General features: G+C 39.9%; 1 protein-coding gene across 4 annotated transcripts in view; it reads right to left on the bottom strand.

The window, feature by feature from the left end:
- The window catches only part of Chrm2 (cholinergic receptor muscarinic 2), a 133,373-nt gene extending 109,173 nt beyond the window's left edge, over positions 1-24,200 (bottom strand). For 2 of the 4 annotated variants that reach the window (XM_052720246.1, XM_052720248.1), the window contains exons 1-2: positions 23,789-24,200; positions 23,406-23,553 (exon numbers count right to left, since the gene is read on the bottom strand). The gene's annotated coding sequence lies outside the window, so the exon portion shown is untranslated. Of the gene's footprint in view, positions 1-19,092; positions 19,201-23,405; positions 23,554-23,667; positions 23,692-23,788 lie in introns of those variants that run through there. The other 2 variants (XM_052720249.1, XM_052720247.1) reach the window with 2 other exon arrangements.
- Positions 24,201-24,208: the final 8 nt, after the last annotated feature.

Below are 24,208 nucleotides of genomic sequence, written 5' to 3'. Positions count from 1 at the left end.
TACTTTCTAAATTATGTAGCAGTCATAAACCATGGTCATTTGGCATAATCATAATCCAGTCGTATTTTATTTTGATTAGCCATTTAGTGACATTCCACTAACCCAAACTCAACCTTACTAAGGTTTTATTTGAGACTCTAAATAACCTGTCATTGCCAACATATGCAGCCATGCTCTCCAACCCATCATCCTCTGGTATAATCAGACTCACCTCCTTAATTTGGGAATAATAGTAGTTCCCCCTTTTTTCCCCTGTGGTTCTCTCCTGAGATTGCATGACCCTAAGGATATTCTTGTGTACTTTCACTTTTAACAACAATTATTATGACTGTTCAAATACATTACACATGTGAATAGACACACATCATGCATGGTAGAATTACTTCATTGAAAGCTATGGGACTTTCTCTTTGATTTGAATGGTCTCACACTTTAGTGAAGAATCATTGCGTTCTTTCTAGAAAGTTGATCCTCAAGAGTAAAGAAACTTGCCCATAGACACACTGGAGAAATTCGTTAAGATCCTGTCCCAGACTCATGGGAATCCATGAAAATAGCAATTATTCTAACATGTCAGGGGATTGTGAGATCAATATTTTCTCTGTAATAGAGTACTGAGATGACTTTCCAAGTGCCTCTAATGGATGCATCACATGTCTTTGAAAGGTTTTCTACTACAGCTCTCTACTGTTCAGATGGGGGACACTGATGTCCATTTGAATATGTCATCTCTTTGAATAAGTCTACTACTGTTGTATTTAGTGACAATTTTGCTATTGTTCAAGTGGTCTCACTTATTTCTTGCTTTATCTATAAAGTTACTCTGCATTCATTATATTATTGAAACCCTTGCATATAGAAAATATAGAATATGTAATAGAAGTACTATGTTCCACCAAGCCAGGAATGATAGATGCCTATAATTCCAGATTTAAGATGCTGAGGCAGAAAAATTATTACATTGATACCAGTCTAGGCTATATTAGAAGTTCACATATTATATATATAATATGCATGTTAAACATACAACATACCTCTTAAGGCCTCTTAAGACAAATGTCATCTTATTGTGCTTGTTACAGAAAATTAATATTATTTTTTTCTTTTAACATATCATCTCAATCCATGTATCAAACAAAGCAAAGAAGATAAATGACATTAAATTAAATACAATTTAACAATTTTCAACAATTTAAACAAAAGGTAGATAGTCATAAATAGAAATTATCACCAGAAATAATTCAGAGTACATGCCTTTTCCCTCAGCTTTCAATTTCAATCCTTGTTTTTCTTCTATTGATTTAATTCCTCAAGCAATATTACTATCTATCATGTACTAGACACCAGCCCCATTGGTAAAGTAGCTGTTGTTCCGACCTTCTCCCTGGTTAACAAAACATAAACTGAAAATCAAATAAAGGACTGCAAAAATTCTAGGAAGGAAGCAAAGTTCCAAGACATAAGTGCTGAGAGCTGCTGGTAACAATGGCTTTACCAGAGGCCACAACAGGTGACAACTAGTTTTCAACAGATCAACCTACCAGATGAATAACTCTCTGATGGGGAGCCCCACCTGGCAAGGCCATGGGGTCACTGACTGTAAATGACTGTCTGTAATTTCTACATGTGCCACTACATTTCTTCCCTCATAACAACTATGGATATTTTCTCCACTGCTTGTGTGTTTATCTCATGAAAATATTCCATCTTTGGGCATGCATATAGCTGTGGATGGTCAGGAAGATGATTTCTGCTTAAACATTATAATTCTGATGAATAGAAATAATACTAGGATATTTTTCATAACTGACACAAGAAAATAACAGTATTTTCAGCCACGAAGACAGCTAAATTTAGACTTCAGAAAAATTCAAAACAGACTGGCTGCCCCTGCAGAGAATACACAAGGACAAATTTCTACATTTCTGTTGAACCAAAAATCAGGCTGATAGCATTGAGACATGGCTCCCTGTACAGGTCCTCCCAACAGTGGACTTTCTGCATGTACTCCTAGCCTTACTTTTGATATAAGTCTCAAGGTTCAGCCAACAAACTGTTTATTAAGTCCATAATTTCAATGTCACTTTCTGTCTGGGAATGCTAATCACTCAGAGCTATGTGCACGTTCAAGCATTACTCATTGGCCAGTCAGTGTGACCCCCATAGCCTGGAAAAAACTATGTGACTTATCTTGTGTTATGAGAAAGTGTCAGACCCTGTATATGTAACTTTTAATTGTCCAGAGTTTGGCTATTTGTGTGTGTGTGTGTGTGTGTGTGTGTGTGTGTGTGTGTGTGTGTGTGTGTGTGTGGTGTGTGCTGAAAAGAAGATGTAGCTGAGTGTGCAGGAGAAGTGTGAAAGAGTAGTGAGTATAAGAGTGAGTGTGTGTGTGAATGACTGTGTGTGTGTGTGTGTGTGTGTGTGTGTGTGTGTGTGTGTGTGTGTTGAAAGAGAGATGTAGCTGAGGTATATATAGAGAGAAGTGACAGACTTAGAGGGTAGTATGTATGGAGAATGTAGCTATGTGGAGAGAATTTTAGAAAAAAAATTTCAAGATCCAGTAATAAAGTTACCTTCAGAATGTGTGAGTTTTTCCTAAAGACCCTTAGATAGATAAGTATTTTTTCCTAAACCCTTGATACTCTGAGGCATTCTATAAAACATGGAACAGTTCTGGGAGCTGGACTCTTGGGCTTCTTATGAGCTGAAAATAAAAATAAAGGACCGCAAAAATTCTAGGAAGGAAGCAAAGTTCCAAGACATAAGCTAATCCCATTAAAAAAATACATTTTAATTTCTTGAGGATTTCATACAATGTGTTTTGATAATTTCTCCCAGACCTACCCCTACCTCACCACTCCAACTTTATTTGATCTTTATTTTCTTTTATAAAGTAAATCATCAACCCCATTTTGTGCTGCCCATATACTACTGGGTATGGAGGTATCCATTGGAGTGGTCATCCTAACAAGAGCTATACCCTTAAACAAATCCAATTCTCCCTCCCCCAACAAAGCCATCAACTGTCTATAGCTCCTCAGTTTGGAATGGGGTCTCTTGGATCTCTTCATTCTCCATGCTAGATTAGTCACTAGGTCAATCTCATTTCTTCATGGAAAGTTTCATATCAGTGATTCTCAACCTGTGGGTTGCAACCCCTTCAGGGGGACTGAACTACCTTTACACAAGGGGTAGCTTAAGACTATTGGAAACCACAGATATTTACATTATAATTCATAACACTAGCAAAATGACAGTTTTATGAAGTAGTAATGAAAATAATTTTATGGTTAGGGTCACCACAATGTGAGGAACTGTATTAAAGGGTCGCAGCATTAGGAAGGTTGAGAACCACTGCTACACATGAAAGACAATGCTATATTATGCTATGAAAATCTCTAAATAGAAGACAGCAGGAGAGGCTTGTCCAATAAAGTTTAAAGCAAATAAGTGTGGCTGGATCACTATGAAGCAGCAGTAACTCAAGATGGCTAACATGAGATATGAGAATTTCACTGTCATTTCCAGAGGACCTTGGTGGAGAATGAGATAAGGCAGTTAAGAGTCCCATGTGAGTCACAGCATACAAACCCTGACACAGGTGATCAAATCAACATCATTTGTGATGATCCACATAGATAGCATGGTCCTGGGTATACCTTCCTATAACCACAGACTAACCATGATAAAACCAGCAGACAAACCAAGACTAAAAAGTTTGCTGTGAAATGTCTGGCCAGTAAACCTCAATGCTGTCAATGTCATCTAAAACCTCTGTCATAGTGAACTATCATAGTGTCCTGGAGAAAAAAATGACAACTACATTTGTTTGGGTATGGATATGACTCCTAATCAGAAAAAGGACATTGAGTAACAACTCTGAGTTCAACGAAGCAAGACCAGTTGATAACATTTCAATGGTGGTTAGTTAGTGTCCAATGCAGCATAACAAAATCCTCATAAAAGGAAGTGTATGATGGTGCATGGAAGCTTTCCATGCAGTCTTTGCTGTATCTCTTTAACTGTCCTAAAATGGAAAGGTAACTTTAAAAGAAGTGAGTGGTAAGTTTCTGAGCTTATAGAATTAGTAGATGGTAGTGTGGTTATGTGTGTGTGTGTGTGTGTGTGTGTGTGTGTGTGTGTGTGTATTGTTGTTGTTGTTTAATATGTATTTGATAAAGGGGAGTTTAATTCCTACAAACTATACCTTTTAATAGAATTATCATCAGTCTTGGCAAAAATCCAGGAAGCCAGCCCTGTATCCTTTTCTATCCAGAAGTTTGTTCTATTTCCCACTACAGCATAGCTCCTGATTTCTGGCCACTGGAATGAAGGCAGTCTTCTGGGGCTTCTCTCTAGAATACTCCTGGTAAACAGACTGTTTCTATTCATTCTCCTGTTGTCTCTGAGTCACAGATTTCCACTGTTGCAGGACATGGTGATTTTCTTTTTCGTACTGACATTCTTTGGGGATTTTGCAAAGGAAAAGTACTTAATCTGAAAGGTAGCCAATGGCCACAGAATACTCTCTGTTCAGATACTTTCCCAGGAAAATATGCTCAATATATCAGTTATCTTTAGCTACACACACACACACACACACACACACACACACACACACACACACCAAAAAAGCTTGTCAAGGTCACATGATGGTTCTCATAACATGTGCTCACCCATTTTCTTAGATTACATTTCAGTTACTCCCTTCCCAATCTAAGATATAAGTCAACACGCACAGAAAATTATATTCTAGATATCTCTTAACTCTATTAAGAAATTTAGAACATATTGTCTTAGTTTAAAGAAATCTCTTGATAATTTAGTTAAAACTTCAACCAATATTCCCAGGTTAGAAAAAATATACAGGAAAAGTAACTGCAAGTAAGAAAGCAATAATGATGAGCTATATATGGTCAGATCTGCTGCACAGATTACGTTCTACACGGGGGAATCCAGGCTAACTTATCTTCCAGGCATCCTAGATGCCCAGTCTTTATGTTGCATTTGTGAAATTTCTCCAGCTCTAAATGGAATAAGAAGCAAATCTAACAAGCACATAATGTTAAGTGTGTTTATCAGAAAGAAAATCGCATTCCTTATAATAACTAACATAACCAAATAGACCATAAAATACAGTAGGAGGTTTCATGTGACTCTAAGTCATTGTTAAATAGTGGTTGTAATTGCAGAGCACTCTGTGAGTATAGCTTTTCAGTGTTTATAAAATGGATCCAAAATGTAAATGCAATGGTTCTGATCATGAATAACCTTATGTGATAGTTAGTTCTAATTGTCAACTTGACACAACCTAGACTTACCTATGAAGAGAGTCTCAGTGGGGGATTGTCTAGATCAGGTTGGCCCATGGACATGTTTCTAGGAGACTGTTTTCACTGTCATAATTGACATAGGTAAAAGACCTAGCATGAAAGTGACCTGAAAATGTTAATTCTACTCAAGTATGAAATTCCTCGATTAAAGTATTTCTCACTGAATCCTCACAGATTCTAACACCACATATCAGCTGCTCCACTTCAGGCAGAAGGAAAAGTTAATCAGGAAGAGTCTGAGAGTTGTTGTTTCTACTCCATGCAGAGATGGGAAGGGATGTGTAGTTTTAGAAGACTTGGAGAAGAAGGGAGTTGGTCTCCTACATGTTCTGAGACACCATTACTTAGGCTTCTTACTAGACATTAACCCATTGGCTAAACAGTTAGGAAAGCCAGGACCAAGAATAAAAAGAGAATGGCCTTAAGCAAAGTGGAGTCTACTGGAAGTTCCAGAGAGATCCTTTATGACTGATAGGAGAAATTTATTGAGGTAAATCCCCTTTATCTTTGCCTTCCCAAAGATATCCAAGTTGGACTTACTTCAGTGAAAGAAAGACAGAGAAAATCATCAAACACTTTCTAAGATAGAGAACGTTTCTTCTCGACATCTTCTTTTCCAAATGAAAATTTGAAATCAATGTTTTCAAATAGTAATAATAATAATAATAGTAATAGTAATAATAATAATAATAATAATAATAATAATAATAATAATAGCTAGCAAAAATTCTAAGTACCCCCAGAAGGGGAACTACTTCATAGAGATCAAACAGTAAAAACTTGGTCCCTCCTTTCTACTGGACACTTGATTTTCTCACGAGGTGGCAAATAATTACTAGAAGGCATGGTCCATGAAATTTTGAGATTACCAATGAAATTCTATGCTTTTTGAAGTCTAGGTGACTCAACAGACAGGTTCAAACTCATCACTACTAATTTACTTCTCCATAACTCACCCAGGGGATTTATGGTAGATGAGTTAGCTTGGGACATTTCTGGCAGTGAAATTTCTAGATGGAAACACGATGGACTAGGAGTTGAATACACTCCATTCCTAGGCAGGTCATCCCAGCTGGGACAAGTAACCCTAAATTAGTAATTTTATATTTCCTCAATTTGTTATTAATACCCTTATAAAAAAGCAAAGACAAACTAAGATGGTGGATATACTAATTCATTTCAGACTGTAAATGTTTCCTTTAGGAAATGTATGCAAGTCATAATTAGTCTACAAATAGAACATTTCAAGAGAGGGAATCCAGCATAAAAGAAAACAATCACCCAATCTTTACTACCAATTCAGTGGCTGCTTGAGATATAAAGAGATGTAGGATTCATCCATTAAGGCAACACGATTTGGGCTCATTGTATTTCTCTCATCTTGTTTTATTCAACATGACATTACTCATAAAGTGACAAGCATCTGTGAACCTACACAGACAAAAAATGAGATAGTTTTCTGTTTCCTTCAGTGACTTGCTGAACGTGCTTTAATATAAACAATGAAATCATCTTACTGTTCTATCTGAAGCCCAGATTATCGGAGGGTAGGAAAGGGGGAATTCAGGAAGAATATTCATTTCATATTTACATGGGTCCACTCTTTCTCAGCACAGCACACTGTGGTAGGTATAAACTAGATGATGCCATTTGAATAATTTAACTTCCTCCACAATAGTTTTATCCAGTTTCCTATGGTCCTACTATGTGACTTTCTAATGAAATAGAATGGGGGGGCAGATGTGACATATAAGAAATGCTTGCCATTGGTGATAGGTTCTGCACATGGTAATGAGTAAGGTAGCTTTGGAACGACTTGTTCATTCTTCACAGTCTTGAAATGTTCCATTCTTATTCTTTGGCACATGTTCTACAATCTTTGCGAGGTCCTTATTACTTCCTTTTAATCGACTGAAACCCTATTGGCCATTTAGTCCTCCATTAAACCCAGCTTCAGCTGAGTTAATCACTGTCTCATTTTGTGATTTGGGGAGTGCTAAAGTCTCTAGTATAACACCCATATTTTATAGTTTCTCTTTTCTCACCTTACCTCCTACCACAGACTGTAGGAATTAGAATTACAATGAACCCTAGATTTTCAGACGTCTAGCTGAAAATCTAGATGCACCTAATTTTTTAGCAATATATGTTGAAGAGCAAATAAGTCACCAGTATTTCTGGTGTAAGAATAGCTATCCTTTACAAAGCACCTGCATCTGTCTTCTGTATAATAGATGAATGAATACTGAAGGGACACAGAAAGTGAAATTTCAAATGTGGGATCAGAAAAGTCAAGTAAAACATGAGAGATGGGTATTTTTTTCAGGGTATGGGTAGATGGGGTGTGGATAGCATCCTCTTAGTGCATAGATACTTTTGCTGCCTCTGAGATTTAGGTTATTTTTGAGGTAGAGGTGCAGTTGAAGGGAGCTTCTAAGACCTACTTGTCTTTGCATGTAGCCTGTCCCAGTTTTCTAGAAACCTTGGGGTTTTCACTGACCAAGAATTCAAACTCTGGGTCCTTATTTGTCTCTCCTCTGATCCATTGTCAAGTAGGCACCTCCTGCCAAGGAAAAATGGTCATTCTTGTCCAAATTCCTTTCCCTCTGGGCCTTATGAAGATGAATGAACCGTTTTCCTAAATAGGTGGAAGCAAATTAGTTTCCAGCCTCTTCAAATACGGTTTCTCTGAGGACAGCATCTCATCTGTCTTCTAGTGGATTTCTTGTACCAATTCATAGCACCAGCCTGTAAGTTGGGAAAAGTCATATGAAAAAGACACAAAGCAAATGAACAGAAGCAGAACTCCTGTCATCGGGTGAAACATTTCAATTTTAATTTGCACACTCTATTTAGGGTGGAATTTCATGAGGTGGAGATAAGCAGCTTCGTTCCTTGGCAAGGCATCCTTTTAATTTTGCCACTGAGTAACCCCTGAAGAGAATACAGTATTTACAAACTAGGCTTCTGGCACGCTCTCCTACACTGCTCTGTCCTCTGTCTGTTCCAAACGCCTCTTAAAATAGCTTTGCAAGTGCCTTCCCAGCATTCTTCAGGGGCACATCACGTTCCCACTGAGAATGACAGTGGTCTGTGACTACTGTATTCTGGCATCTCCTTTTGAATTGCTCAGGTCCATGAGACATTTGGTGTTCCAGACAGCGCCAGCTCCACAACTCACCACCAATTTTGTCTCCTTTCTCCTTCTCCAGATAAAAACATGGCAAAAATGGTAACCAAAAGAAAAACAAAACAAAAATAATAAAAGCCTGGCATTTCATCTCAAAAAGATTTATGACAAACTGATTACATGTACAGGTATTGGGACTTGAGGATGAAGTAATGCTATTTGGAAGGAAAATCCACTGATGTCATTAGGAGAGATGACACAAAAATGTGGCTTTCCAATTTGTCTCTTGCTCACTCTTAAAGATCCTGCCTCGACAATTTTATAAACTTGGCAATAGATATGAGAACAGAGTCTTCTTGACCTTATAAAATGAGGAAGCAAGAGAAGTAGAATTTGGTGCAGTTCTATTAAAAAGTTTGTATATCTTTTTGGTTGTGAGCTTAGCCTTTAATGGCTGAGTGTATACACCTTTAATCCCAGTACTCATGAGGCAGAGGCAGGTGGATCTCTGAGTTCAAGGTCAGCCTGGTGTACAGAGTAAGTTCCAGGACAACCATGGCTACACAGAAAAACCCTGTCTCAAAAAACAACAAAACAGTTCATTCATCATGCTACCACTTACTTTTTGAAGTTGTACATTTTTAGGGAACAAACATCAATACAATGTCTAATTTCTTTTCAATTATATAATGTTAAAATTTTAATTTATGTCATTATATAAGCATTGACTTACACAAAGTATTATGAGCAAGTCCAAAGACATACTCCAAAATTAATAAAATCCTTAATTATTTACATGAATGTTAAAAATAAAACAGTGGATAATGTTCACAAAACTTCTAAAGAATGGGAAAGTAGCTGCTGTCAAGATTAGACAGCCTGTTGATCCAGGGTTGATTTTCAGTAGGACTGAAATCAATGATATAATAACCAACACAGGTTCTGATGGGTTGATATAATTTCTTACCTGTCATTAAAGTTTTGAAATCACTGATTAACTCATGTGTTGCCAATAAAAATAGAACTATTAAATCATGGGATACCTGATTTAAGCCATTGTGGAAAGAGGGATAGTAATAAGAAAGAGAATAAGAAGATCTACTCAAATCAAGGGGATTTTATGGGACAAGAGCTTTCTTAGAAGGAGCTAAAGTCTAAGATTAAAAATCAGGTAGCAACCTATTCCATAGAGGCAGTTAGAGTGATGATAACATTGAAAATGGGTTGGATACCAGGATGTTCAGACTCTAAACTTGGTTCCAATACTACAGAAGATGAGTTATAAACCCACAACTGCTTCTTGGTCCCAGTATGTTTAACTGTGAAATAAACATCAGATTTGATCATAATGAGCACTCTACTGATTTCCTGAATGTATGTAGATGGAGAAAAAAAACTAAGTTTTGACAAAAACACATGAAATGGGTATATTTTACTACTAATTTATTCTGTTTGAGGCATATCTGGATCATACTTCAAAGAAAACTGAATCTTCTCTTTCTAAGGTCTTAGTACATACTGAAGGCCCCTACCAGGTAGCGCAATCCTTCTGCAGCTATGAAAGGTTATAGCAAGGATAACATGGATAAATGCAAAGCTTCCTAGCATAGAGAGTGGAAGTTGGGATTTAAGTAAACTAAGTTTCTTCCCCTGTTGAGATATGAAGACAGAGTGGGTGTCTGGATGTTGGGTCAGAGAGATTAGCTATGGAATGAACACAGTTTTATAAACAAAATGCATGTATAGCAATTTTTTGTTCAATTAATGACTACAAGCAAAAATAAATGAATGCTCCAGTTTTATCAGTACTAAGTATAATAAATGGTTTCATGATTAAAATTGCTGTTTATTTTTGCTCATATACCTGTTAGGTAGAGACAAGTAAAAAGAAAAAAAAATGATATTAAATCTATCCCTAATAATGGGGAGAAATCTGTGCTGTTTCAAACACATGTGATGTTCAATGCATTTTACAGACACTGAGAAGTTTTGTCCTGTTGCAATTTCATGTGCTTGATATAGAACTGATTAAGTTTAAACAAATGATACCATCATATATTTACAAGGGAAGCCAAGGAAAACTTTTGCTAAAGCTTGAATGAAGTATTGGTTTACAATGTGGGAAATGTATTCTAAGGTAATATTCTTCCCAAAAAGAAATTTTATTTTCTTTCTTTCTTTCTTTCTTTCTTTCTTTCTTTCTTTCTTTCTTTCTTTTTCTTTCTTTCTTTCTTTCTTTCTTTCTTTCTTTCTTTCTTTCTTTCTTTCTTTCTTTCTTTCTTTCTTTTTTCCTTCCTTCCTTCCTTTCTCTCTCTCTCTCTCTCTCTCTCTCTCTCTCTCTCTCTCTCTCTCTCTTTCTTTTTTCCAAGACAGTGTTTCTCTGTATAGTTTTGTGCCTTTCCTGGATCTCGCTCTGTAGACCTGGTTGAACTCACAAAGATCCACCTGCCTCTGCCTCCCGAATGCTGGAATTAAAGGCATATGCCACCACCACCCTGGCCCCAGCAAAGGGAAGTTTTTCAGTCTTTTATATTATTTCAGAAGATAATTAACTTAATGTTGTAGAATCAACAGAAGTATACTTGGATAGTAGGATACTTGGAAAATTTGGAAGACTAAGGTATAAAATCATCATTAGATAATATTTATTGCATTTGTCTCTGTGCTAAGAGTATACATAGATACTAGATTCAATGTTAAGAAGAAGGCAAAAAATAAAATAATTTTTAAAAGAAAGGAAAAATTATAAAAATTCTGCCCTCATGCAGTAGGGTTATTCTAACAGAAACAGACAATATCAGTGAAAAAAAATTACTGTATGTCTCATGAATATAAATTCAAGTGCTTGAAGGGTAGGGCCCAGTGAGGTGCTAAGAGTCACGTTATAGTTCGTGGATATCATTAGCTATCGAGTACACAGCCCATGTCTAATAGCTGGGATGCTTAGACCAAGATATCAAACTTGCCTGAAGTCTGAGAATAAAGGAAAGGGCACAGTCCAGAGAAATGCTAAATGACCCCTTAGGACTCCTCTTACTTCTGAACTAGAAATGGGGATATTGATAAGCCAAATTCAAATTCATGACCTTTCATCTAAGGGTCATATGTCTTTCATAGTTGAAACTTCCATTGAAGTGTTTAGCCTTTTTATTGAACTGTGGCATTATCATGACTGCTGAGTCTTGGGAAACCGGTTGATAAAGAGAAATGAAAAAGACACAGATTTGTGAGGACCTTTCTTCCCTGCTCCTTGGCTAGACACCAGGGAGCAGAAGAGTCATCCCAACTGGGTAAACACAGTTTTTGTTTGAATTATTAAAGGCATCTCCTGTAAAATATAGTAGTGGAGAAATAGTTAATAAAATCCACATAATGGCAAGTAGCAGTGTTATATTATTATTAAGCACTGAAATGGGGGTAGGTTACTTACAGAAAGAGTAACAGAGAGGATTATAATATTTAAAGTATGAGAGCTGTGGGTATTATTAGAAACTTCCAGAATTTAAGAGCATAGAAATGAAAGATTAGAGAAAAATCTAGTATCAGAATAAAATAGTGTGTTATATATGGTGAGAGGAGAATATTTATATAATGTATAGGTAAAAAAATTATTGGAGGGACAAGGGGGGAAAGCTTTAAATTCCAGAGAAAACTGGCACAACAGAATCTTATTCAGATCTGAAAACAAATGACGACCTAATAGTGAAAAGTAGTGGAAGGAAAGGTAAATGCCTACTACCAGGAGAAAGGAAGCTATTAAAGAATCCCACTGATTTGATGTTCTGTAAAAGAGAAAATTGTGGGGACAGAAAGAAGAGCAAATGAGTAATAGTCAGTAGTTAGGAAGGTAGTTGGGTGGGTAAGTGGAACATGGAAGATTTTCGTAGGAACGGAAGCATACATTATGGTATTATCTCGATCTATGTGCATCATTATCTTTGTGTCCAAGTGCATATAATGAAAACCACCAAGAAGGATGTCTAATGTAAGTGATAGGCCTGGATAGATGATAACACTGTCACTCTCTAGAGGATGTTCGTCATGTGAAGAATCCTTGGGTGTATAAGGACTGGAAATTTGTGAGAACACAATGTATTTTTCACTCCAGTTTTGTGAACTCAAACTGTTCCAAAACATAAAGTCTATTCTAAAAGCCTAATGTAGCATGAAAAATTTATACATTGTAAGGGGAGAAAAGCAATTTGAGTTTTCGATGACTGACCTGTTGGTATTTGGTCTCATTTCAATTATATTAGAAATATAAAGTAAGACCACATGGGTTTGGGATAGATAGTAATTTATAAACATAGTTAAGCAAGTGTTTGCTGCAACTGAAAGAAAGAAATCACAATAAGTTAATAAAAAATAAGCAAATAGGATCCTATCCCCTTTTGAAGATCTCACCAACGTATAGTATGGGGATTTCATGGATTCTGAGGACTTAGGGGAATTGTCTCATGGATTTTGAGGCCCTGTCAATTATTTCTGAAAGAGTATCCCAGATACCAAGAAGTGCCAACACAAAGGCAGAGGGGCAATGTCTATTAAAGAATAGCGCAGCAGGGCTGCCATTTGCAAAGTACAATCTAGATCTCATGTCTACTGAAGTCATGGTACCACATCAGCCCTGGGAATGTAAGTAACCTTACATACTGTTGCAGAAGCAATTTAATCACTGAGCATTGGGGGACAGAAAACAGATCCAAGGGGAATGGACCATGGGTATATACATTGTGATAAAGAAACTGAATAAGCAACCTCGTGAACATCAAAAGAGAAATGTCTGAAAACTTCCCTCTTTTATGGAAAGAAGCCCTAGGATTTTATCCAGACACTCCAATAACGGAAATATGCCATTTTGTTTGTTCAAATAAGAAAACCCACTGGAGGATAAATATGATCTCCTTCACAGTTAAAAAATAAAATTAATTAAAATTTTTGGAAACCCCTTGCAGAGATAGAAGCTGAGGAACCTTCATGAAATGGGAGCATCTAAAGAGGAATGCTGAAGTTGTGAATTTCCTGCAGAATGTGTTATGTAACCAACAAGCTGCAAGAGAGAGGGGAACAATTATCACTTTAATTAATTAGGGCCCTGTTGGCAGTTCCTTGTGAAAGATAATCCTTGATTAAAGGTGTCAGTGTGCAAAAATATTGACTGATACGGAAATACAAGAGTGTGAAATTTCAATTAATTGTACCAAAAATTAGCTGGTATTAACATTTACCAATAGACAATTATGATTCTCAGGAGTCTTAGGGTGTATAAACAGTTAAGAACTGTCAATGGACACGTAAACAGGGAGAGAATTAGTCTACTGATGTTTTACTCCTCCCAACAGGGAGGTCCTTTGGCCTTTTGTTTGTGTATGTGCAATGCAGAAGTCAGCATTAAGTAAGAGCAATTACTTTACAGAGAAAGACTGTGGGAGTAGTTGTATAAAATAGACAGAAACTAAAGAATAGCATCGTCACACTGCTTGGTTTTGCCCTAATCAAAAGAAATGCCACACATCTTTGATAAATAACCGTGAACTATTTTATGCCTAAAGAATTCTATACCCAGAAGTCTTTTCAGAACTATCTTGCACCTCTGTGCCTCTAAACAGTTCCTGAGGGACTTTTCATGCTCCACCACTTCCAGATATGAAGTGGACAAATTGGCATCCTCCAGGCTACTGGCCAACACGGTGGTTCTGAGTCTCACCTCAGACTCATCCCTCTAAGGAGAGCTCTGTCTTTTCCATAAGTTAGTTTCCTAAGTGATGACTGCAAGTGAGACTTACCTCTGTATTTGTTTTCCCTTTCTCTTGGTCCTTGTTTTTACTAGGTACCAAATTCTCAAATGGGATGGCCTCTTTTAAAGGGTGCCTGCTCTACAGCGAAGCAAAGCCAGGAAGGCTTCAGAGTTCATGCTTCATCTTAGATGTGGTGCTGTGGAAATAGCCTCAGACTCGGATTTAGTCCAAGTCATTCAGTGTCAAAAAAAAATTCCCAATTCTTATTAAGTTTATAAAGAAAGGGTAAGAGGTAAGTACTACAAAGGGGAGATCTGAGGATATATATCTGAGGGTATACATATATATATATATATATATATATATATATATATATATATGTGTGTGTGTGTGTGTGTGTGTGTGTGTGTGTGTGTGTGTGTGTGTGTGTGTATGTATATATATATGAAAAATATACCCAAAGAAATAGCAGAGGTTGGAAAGTTCCATAGAACCATGGCACAGAAACTCTCACTTCATGTTTTGCTTTGCCTTGCTTGGCTTTGCTGTGGGACAGCTGGTCACTACTGTTGTCACAGAGGAATAGCTCATTCACAAATCAGAAAAATCCGATAAGTTATAAATATTTAGTCACAGAAAGCAATCACGGTCATTTCAAAATAAAACTGGACTGGGACTTTATATCTACCCACTGGCGACAGCAGCATATAAGTCTTTGTCATCCATGGCACCCCTCCTTCAGTACCCTCAGGACTCAGTACACAGGAAAAAAGATGATCGATGCTACTAAGGTTTACATATAAATACATAGCTGCCCACTTCATTGACAGCATTTGAAGGAAAAGTCATTCTGAGGACAAAGCAGGGAAAACAAGGGATCTGTCTGGAAAACACACTTTGGCCTTGGGGCCACTCTTTTTCTTCTCCATAAAATGAAACAAAGTATTTCAGTCTAAAGAACACAATTAGGGAAATTCTACTTACTTCCTATAGGTTTATGCAGAAGCATCTTCCCTTTGAAATAAAGTCAAGGGAGGTACAGAAATCATCATCTTGTTCAACAATACACATATATTATACACATCCACAATGTGGATATATATATTTTATTACCTCTACCAATCAAATTATTCTATGCTTAGCATTTATGAAATGTAAAAGAAAAAGTTTTCAGGTAATTCTTTAGCTATCTAGTAAAGAGTCCCTGAGTAGTTAATTAATCGTTAATTAATCGGGAGATAAGAGGCCCTTCTTCCTCTAGTTTATTGGTAAGGGAAAGCATATCTGCCTTGTTAAAACAGAGGAACCATCCTCTTAACTAAGAGTGAATAACAACATCAGGAACGATCATTATAGCATCCGTATTCATAGAGTATGTGCTTACTCGGTAAGTCTGCCTCTTGGGATCACCATAGTGCATGAATATTTGTAGCAGTAACAACTAAATGTCCACTGTTAACACTGAAGACAATCCCCCCACTGTTACTAACTCATCCCTGAGGGGCTGGGAAAAGGAAGAGGAAGAGGAGCAGGTGCTTGTTCATTTGTTTCCCAGTGACAACCTAGACATTCAACCATACAGAGGGTGGTGCAGGACAGCTTAGGAATCAAAGGGATATTGTGGTCTGAGAAGGTATCAGCAAGAAAGAAAATGAAGGACCACAGAAGGTAAAGAAACTGAAACAAGGCTTACAAAGGGAACCAAGTGCTCAACCCTTCCCAGCCCAAGGCTAACTCTAAGGATGTCGATATGGGGATGGAACTGAGCTGCATGGAGATAAACTGGTGTGCAGAAGACAGGCACCACCACCCACGGCTGTGCTGAATTGTTATTCATAGCTTAGCACACTGGAATCTGCCCAGGAAATCAAAGGTTTTGGACCACACTGATCACTCTGTCTGGATCTTGACAGTCTATACAGGGAGGCAAAGTTTTCATGATAAAGTCCTATAGACACATTTCAGGGCTGAGCATTCTGTCTGTTTTTTTCTCTTCAATATCTAGTAAGTTCTAAAGTACTCTTTTACTATAACATAATTGAGCTTCACTGTTGCTCACTTTGGGATCATATCAGGTACCTGCTAAAGATCTGTATTCCCAGGAGTGTGGCCTGATTACTCATAATCTGTTCAAGAAGAACAGAGGATTCTAGGCATTCAACCTATGAATTACTGTCCTTAAAATATCTCCGAAGGTAGTGGTGATTTAGCCAGTTCTCAGATCTCTGTCTTTCAAAGCACAAGCTATGTGTGCCGACTACTGAAAACTAGTGTCTATGTGCCTAGAGGTCACCACCCAAGGGCAAACGGATTCTTAGCCGTCAAAGCAGATGTCCTGCCTTCCTGAGCCAAATGAAAACAGAACACTTCAGAACACCACCCCCTACCACACTTCAATTATCCATTTTCATTTATCTTGGAAATGCAGATGCTTGGTGTGCTATTGTTCCATGTACTAGACATCGGAACCTAAGCTAGGATGTAGCCTAGGGAGATTTTTATACAATAACATAGAAAGGAACTATGAATATTTATGGAGTTATAAACATCTATGCAAAAATTTTGTTAGAAAGTCAGTTAGCTATTTTAAAAAATCTTATCTCATCACTTCTCAGCCTTTTGCCTAAGATTAAGTATAAAAAAATCAAAGCTTCTTATTGCTAATACATTATAAATTCATGATTTTCATCACTAATAAATATGTCACTGTTCTTCTATTTTACTTAATTTGAAATTTTAAGTTCTAATTGTTGTTTTATGATCAGTGCCAGATTAAATTAATTAAATTTGCAAGTACTCCCACTTTGCAAACAATTTAGTTTGATATGCAAGAAAACCATTTATCCAAATACATGGAATGCTTTAAAATAGTAACTCATGCCTTTCCCCTGTAAAACACATTATTATGACTATTAAACACCAACAATGCCATATTGTTATTATATTGGTTCTGAGTATAAATGAAAAGCTGATTACATGTTGTTTGTTGTAATAAAAATAACACCAGTGATAAATGAAAGGGAGGAAAGAAGAGAGGAGGAAATAAATGAAGGGAAAGAACATATTGACTAATATTTATTTAGCATTTACTCTGGTTGTGTCAGGATATTAGCTGCTGTGTGTTCTGCCTCTGTAGAATAGTGGTAAAGAAACGTCAAGTAAAGATGCAGCTGGGTAAAGAGCCTTTATCAGTGATGGAAGGACTCACCGTATCGGTGTTGGAAGGACTCAGTGATGGAAGAACTCACTGTCAGTGATGGGAGGGTCTATCCCAAACACTTGAGAAGCACTGGAAGATTTTTAAGGAGAAAATGGCATGTGATTTGAATTATAGAAAGGGCACTCTGGCAGTAAAAGGAGGAGATGTGAGAGACTGGAGAATAGAGGGCCAGTTCAAAACAGCATGCCAAAGGTCTGAAAACCCTCTGCCAATGGAGACTCGGTGAGAGATTCTGGAGAAGCCCCAGAGGGAGCACTGGTTTGCTTTGCCACTAAAGTGGAAGAAGCCGTAGAATTTGGAGTGAGAAAGAAAGAGGGAAAAGCTGCTCTCAGCATATCAGCTTCATGTCAGTGTGCTGGGTTATGAGTGACTAACAAAACATGCTCATTGTAGAGAAAGAGTAAAAAAGTCTAGCCATTTCCAGCGAGAAACCCACCCCCCATTCTCCAGACAGAAGACTTCCTGTTTTTAAGTCCACAGACCAAAGCATACAGAATATTCTACTAGATTCTCCTCTGCAAATACGTCAGTGCAACGAACTCTCTGTCTTCCATGAGAACATTTCACAATTATCTTAAGCATAAAAGGGTACAGTAGGTCTACTTCCTTTAATCAGAACTTTCTAGATCTCTGCATAGTAAACAGCATTTAACATACTTAGGAAACAAAAAGTATTCTTATAATATCATTGTTCAAACCATATTAATTAAGTATTATCTTACTTATGTCCATTTTCAGATTGAAATTAAAGTGCCTCCTAAGCTTTAAACAATGAGCTCCTCATAATCAAACCAGTGTGCTTCCTGACTTTGAACACCAGAGGGCATCAATAGGTGCAGTAAGCTTGGCTAGAGGGAGAAGGGTTGGGGGGAAAGAATTCCATTACTAATGACAGGAACTGATTCTTATAGTATACCCTTATCTACCATGAAACATTACCATGGTAACAGCAGCAGCTAAGATGATTGTATATTTAGGTCATAGTATAAAAGGAACTTCAGCATGTGAGAAGAAAGAAGAAAATGAAGTGAAGACAAGAATAGACAGCATAGAAGTTGCAAGCCTTCTCCTCTTCCTCCTCCTCAGCTGATAGCAGTTCACAAAGTCACATTTGCCTTGCAAAGCAGAGGTCAACAATAAAGCCAGATTAAAATTAAAAGAACCCATTGAAACTCAGAACCTGAGTGTCAGAAAGAAAAAATAATAATGACAGAGAGCAATTCGTTCACCATAATACAAGGATGAGACAGCTTGAATGGACTTTGACTTGTGAAGTTTCTCATGAAGTGCTTAGATGTTTCACTTTGAGGGATTCTCTTTAACTACTTATCATGAGTTCAACTGGAAGACATTAGAATTCTATGTTGTCCTCTTGCCTTTTAGCTGAGAGGTGGATGTGGCACCTGGCAAAATGCCTGGTAACCTTAATGTCTTTGCTTTCTTCAACCAGGGATAACAGCTAGCTAAGTAGAGTAAGCATGTTGTGCCAACTAAGAATTTAGTTGGCACTGATTCTTCTTTGCTGGGATGTAGGGGATCTAATCAGAAAAGGCAGAGTCGAATTAAACGGATTGAGAGAACATGATTGAAAACTGAATATCACGGTGATATTTCCCCAAACACAGGCTAAATACAAGATATGTCTCTGTATATAGTCAGTTGGTGCAGTACCAGATAACCCAGGAGTCCAACAGGCTGTGTTTGCGTCTTGGGGATGCAACATACTAGCTTTGTGATTTGGGGTCATCACTGGATCTCTGTGACTGTGGTTTTCCACTCCTGTAAAATCAAGAAAAACAGTATCTATGTCCTAGAATTTTTGCAATGAGAAAATGGATCCATTCAGCAAAGATTTATTAAGTACCTAGTATGTGCTTGACACTATTTAAAATAGTGTAAGGATTTGTAGCAAAACAGATAATATAATGCATGTAAGCTGCTTAGGAAAGTTGCCGCGGATTTATCATAGTTTGAAAGTGCCTAGGGAAAGATGACCTGCTTCCCATGAGCCATACCACCTCTCTCTCTCTCTCTCTCTCTCTCTCTCTCTCTCTCTCTCTCTCTCTCTCTCTCTCTCTCTCTCATATGCACACACACAGGAGCATGCATGTACACATGATGTACATATTATCACACCAGAAAACAACCCAGCAGAGCCTAGGATGTGCAGACAGTACACTTGCACTACTGACCACTAATGAAAGGGGTTGGAACATCTGCTCAACGGACAGAAGGAAACAGAGTGGGAACAAATGAGATGTTAGAAGTCACAAGGGGGATATTAACAGGGTTTAAGACACATGAGTCCTTGAGGGAACACAGCATGGACATCTGAAATAATGTATCAGTGCAAACATAATTTTAATGAGGAAAACCAGTCCTTCAAGGGAACTCTGTTTGTCAGTTGTTTGTCAGTCTCTATCTCACCAATTAAAAGAGTAAAAGAAAAAGAAATAAAGACGTCTTAAGATCAGATGAAGAAAGGTCTCTAGGTAGTTATATAGGAAGATCATTGGGAACATTGTTTCACAGAGCTAGGTGTCAAGACCAGTGTTGGGAGTGGATGCTGAACCATGAACCATGTTCTATTAAGGTCATTTTCAGAAGCCCCTACCCTATTTCCTTTTCCTTTCTCCCTCTCCAACTTTCCTGCACTCTTCTCTTATTCTTCTACACCTCCTTCTGCTTTATTTATTGCTGTGGGCCTGGGAGACTCATTCCTTCTTATCAGTCAGCTTGCTCTATACTGACCACTGGATAGTCATACCATCAGTTAGTTCTTTTCTTGCCAGACAGCAGGCTGGCCACCTCTGAAGATGCTCAAGCCCTCCACCTCTCTTGGCCCTGGGGATGGGCTGCTCTGGATTGGAATTGGGAAACGGTCCTCTAAGAATGTGTCTAATTGCCTGGCTGGGGTAGTGGTGGTGGGGCTATTTGGGCAAAGAAAGATAAAAAGTCACTTATAGAGAAATCTGCCATTTTTGTTTTTAAAGATAGCAGTTTATGCCCCCTCCAAAAAAAAAAGTGATTGCCCATGGGAGCTCTTTGCAGGAAAATTTTCAAGTATATTCTAACTGTTAATCTCTTCCACAGCTGCCTCGGAAGTCAGTTGAGAGCTTCAAACATGCTTTCTGGGTTCTCATGCACTTGAACTGATAGGGATATTGCAATCCACATATTTTCTTCCTCCAGTTCCCCTCCAGGCACCCTCAGGCACACTTACATAAGCACACATCATTTCTCCTTTTACAGGACGACAAAACATCTGTCAGACAGCCTTCTCTGGCTTTCAGGCCCTACGACTCAACTTTCTCCTATGTCCACTCCACTATATTCACAAAACGTCCAAGCAACAGACAAACTTGGGCAGAGGTTCCCATCTTTTATGGAATCTCTTTTGTATTTTTAAACATAGTTGCCAATATTCTATTATCTCAGAAAGTCCAGAGAATGGATGAGAAGTAGCTTATCAAGTATATAGCCAAAATTTCAACACATTATTAATAACAGTGTGACAATCAGAGCTCTTCTGGCTTTAACGTGACTTCCTTAGTCCTTTTCCTAAGGCAAGGCTGTGACATTGTTGGCACAAACTTCTTCCATCCACTTGACTACAGTCTCAAAAGTGCCCTTTCTCAATTGGAACCCAATACAGTTCTCAGCATGAAACTGTGTCTTGGCTAAATTGACTGGTTTTATCTCTACAGTCATCAGCGTCTTTGTAATATTCTTCAAGACAACCTAGGGACTGTGAGGGGTTTCTATGTTAAGTGAATCAACATCCCCATTATTGCTTAGCAATGAAAAAATGAATATCCACCTGTACGTTTATCAAGACAGTTAATTGCAGAAAACATTGTGAAAACCTTTGCCCTGCAACCCGGAGTTGGTTAACCCGGAGTTTCTGAGCTCAGCTGATTCTTTGAGGGAAGACGTCTGAATCCAGGCATACGCCAACTGCAAGGAAGAGAAGGAAGGCGCAGGCCCACTCTGGCACTCTGGCATCAGACTACTCTGGAGCAGATTAGAAAAAAAACCTGCAACTAGTTGGGCTGGGGCAAGGCACCCAGTGTTGGAACAGGAAAATCGCCTCCCACCGCACCTCAGAGGTGTTCACCTCTCCGAAATACCCCAGCACAGCCTCCCTACTACACTGTTACATCAAATTACCAAGGTCTGTCTAAGTGCCCTAGGATTTCTCCAAGGAGTGGGAACAACTTCCCTCACCACTCAGCTGGATCTAGGCAGAAGCCTAGGCAAAGATGGCCAAGGCTGCAGATGCTGGGGGAATGCCCAATGGTGGCTGGGCACTGGAGCTCTAAAGCCTGTAAGGCAGAGCGCTGGGCTGTGGGTTTGTGTCGCTGGCTGCTTGTGGCTGGAGGGACTGAACATAATAAGATTTTCATATACCCACAGCCACCCAGTGCAAAAGAAAGAGCAAGAAAATCAAAACTAGATGAAGGGGGGGGGGGGGAGGAGTAGAGAGGAATGTAAGTCAGCGTGGGAGATTCCGGACCTGGAGCATAGGAGCGAGGTCCGAAGATTTAACCCGCTCCCTTCGCCCCCACCCCCACCCCATGGGAAGATTTGGAGCAGTGGGGTTGCAGGAACAGACGCACAGGGACCGTGAAGTGACACAAGGACATGAGAGGGCAGCTGGGGTGACGTGTCAGCGGGCATTTCTACTTGCCTTAAGCATTTACTTCCATTTCTCTGCCCTCCTCCCGCCTCTTGGCAGGGAGCGCTTCTCTCCGCGGTTATATGCACACAAGCTCCAGAGTCTGCATCACAGAAAGGGACTGAAAGACCGGTCGACCCTCCCTTGGACTATTTTGTGGCTCTGAAGAGCCTCGAGGGAGCAGAATGACAGAGATAGAAAGGGGGAAAGCATAGGATGCATATATCGGAGGAGAGAGGCAGAGTGTGCCCCTTCACCCCGGTAGGTGTCAACAATTTGGGTGAATCCTTACCCCTGGAATGCTCTACAAAGCAAGCCTCTCCTCCTGCTCAGCTTGTGACCCTCCAGGGACATGGAAGGGTGGAGCGCACAGGTGGAATTTCTGTGTTTTTTGTCTGCAACTGGGTTTGGATCGCACCTCACAGGCTCCCAGAGCCACAAGTTAGTGGGGATCGCCCTGCTCCGCAGATGCCAATAGTAAAGGTCATTTGCGGCACAGTGGTCCCCTATCTGTGACTTGCAGAGTGGCCCAGTACCCACCATGAGTTGGGTGGCCAAGCTCCCGCATAGTCTGAGACCTCACCAGCTCTGGACTGGGGTCCCTTCCCTCAGCCACAGTGGACAATCAACCTTGTGCGCCCCCAGAGGAAAATTGGCTTGCAGAGGGCTCCTCTCTCTCTCTTCCTGGGAACCTTCCCTAGAACCTTATTTTCCCTGCCCTTTGGCCAAGGTCCGCGGACCGCAGCAGCAAACCTATCTCTCTCATGCAAAGGCTCTCTCCCAAGGCGGAGTCACACGACAGTGTGGAGTGGGAACGGGAATGAGAGGGGCCTCCACCCTAAACGCAGTGTGCTCAGACCCTAGGGGGACAGAGCTAAGGGGATTGAGCGGCTGGAGAGACTGAGCTGTCTTTGCCTTCCCCAAGGCAGCATCTGGATTTGGGGATAGGGGTGGGGGATGAAGAGGAGAAGGGTCAGATGTTAAGCTCAAAGACAGAGCCATGCTAAGGTAGCGCCGCTCACAGGCAGCTTTCGCCACATTTCCCTGGACTTGGCGACCCCAATGGTACCCTAGTCCCAGCTGGGCCCCCTCCCCACTCCCAGATCCGCCAAGGTATGTGTGCTCTCCTGCGAGCCCCAGATGCTAAAGTTTCCATTGGAAAACCTGCACGTGCAGAGGACCACCAAACAATTCCTCCAGACCCAGCCCCTCTGCGGCCAGGGTCGGGTGATTGGGAGGAGCTGCAAGGTACCAGGGCCCTTGGCGTGGGCAATCGGAGAACCGGGTGGTGTGGCATTGTCTTTACCTGTAGCTGACTTAGTCGCCCGGGGCTGCGATCTGGTGGAGTCTGACCGGAGCAAGGAGCCTTTGGCGGGCTCGAGTTGGCCCCGCTCTGGCGCCTGCTGCACAGCTTAGAGTCCGCAGCTAGCTGTCCGCTCTCCTTCTCCCTGGATCTTGCAAGAGAAAAGCGAAAGATTAGTTGTCCCCGCTGCACTTAGACGGGTGGGGCGGGGGAGGCGGGCAGACTGCGGACCCCAAGGCTCCGGGATAGCTGCCGGGCACCTTACATCGGTCCTGCAGCTTGGCTAGACTGGGACCCAAAGGGCTGTTCAGACTGGAGTTAATTTGCCTCTGTGCGCCACCTTCAACATTACACCCCCAAAAGACAGACAAATAAGACTTTCGAACCTGGCTTTCAGGGAGATGACCGTGGACACCGAAATAGAAAGGAGACCTGGATATGTCGAAGAGCTGGGCGGGCTTCATTTCTTCACCCGAGTGCCGGGAAAGTAGTAATTAGAGTCTGCAAGCCGCGCTCTTCCACTTCTCCCAGCGCCTCTGGCGATTTCCGAGTGGGATCTGCGACTTCAGGGCTCTGGCCAAGCCCGCAGGCTGGCGTGTGCGTGTGCGTGTGCGAGTGTGTGTGTCTGTGCCCCCGCGTGCCTGCTCCCCAGAACGGGTCTCTGCGCCCTCACCCGCTGTGTGTAGCAGCAGAGCAAGAGTGGTGTGTCTCTATTTGTGGGTTGTGTTCGATTAGCTGCAATGGGCGGACAGTTTCTGGAGAGAACATTTACAATTTTCTTTCGATCTGACAGGATTAGTTGCCAT

The sequence above is a fragment of the Peromyscus californicus genome, unplaced genomic scaffold, assembly GCF_007827085.1.
Source record: "Peromyscus californicus insignis strain IS unplaced genomic scaffold, ASM782708v3 Scaffold_6__1_contigs__length_162567912, whole genome shotgun sequence".
Classification (NCBI taxonomy): Eukaryota; Metazoa; Chordata; class Mammalia; order Rodentia; family Cricetidae; genus Peromyscus; species Peromyscus californicus.
This window is presented reverse-complemented; position numbering and strand designations above follow the sequence as displayed.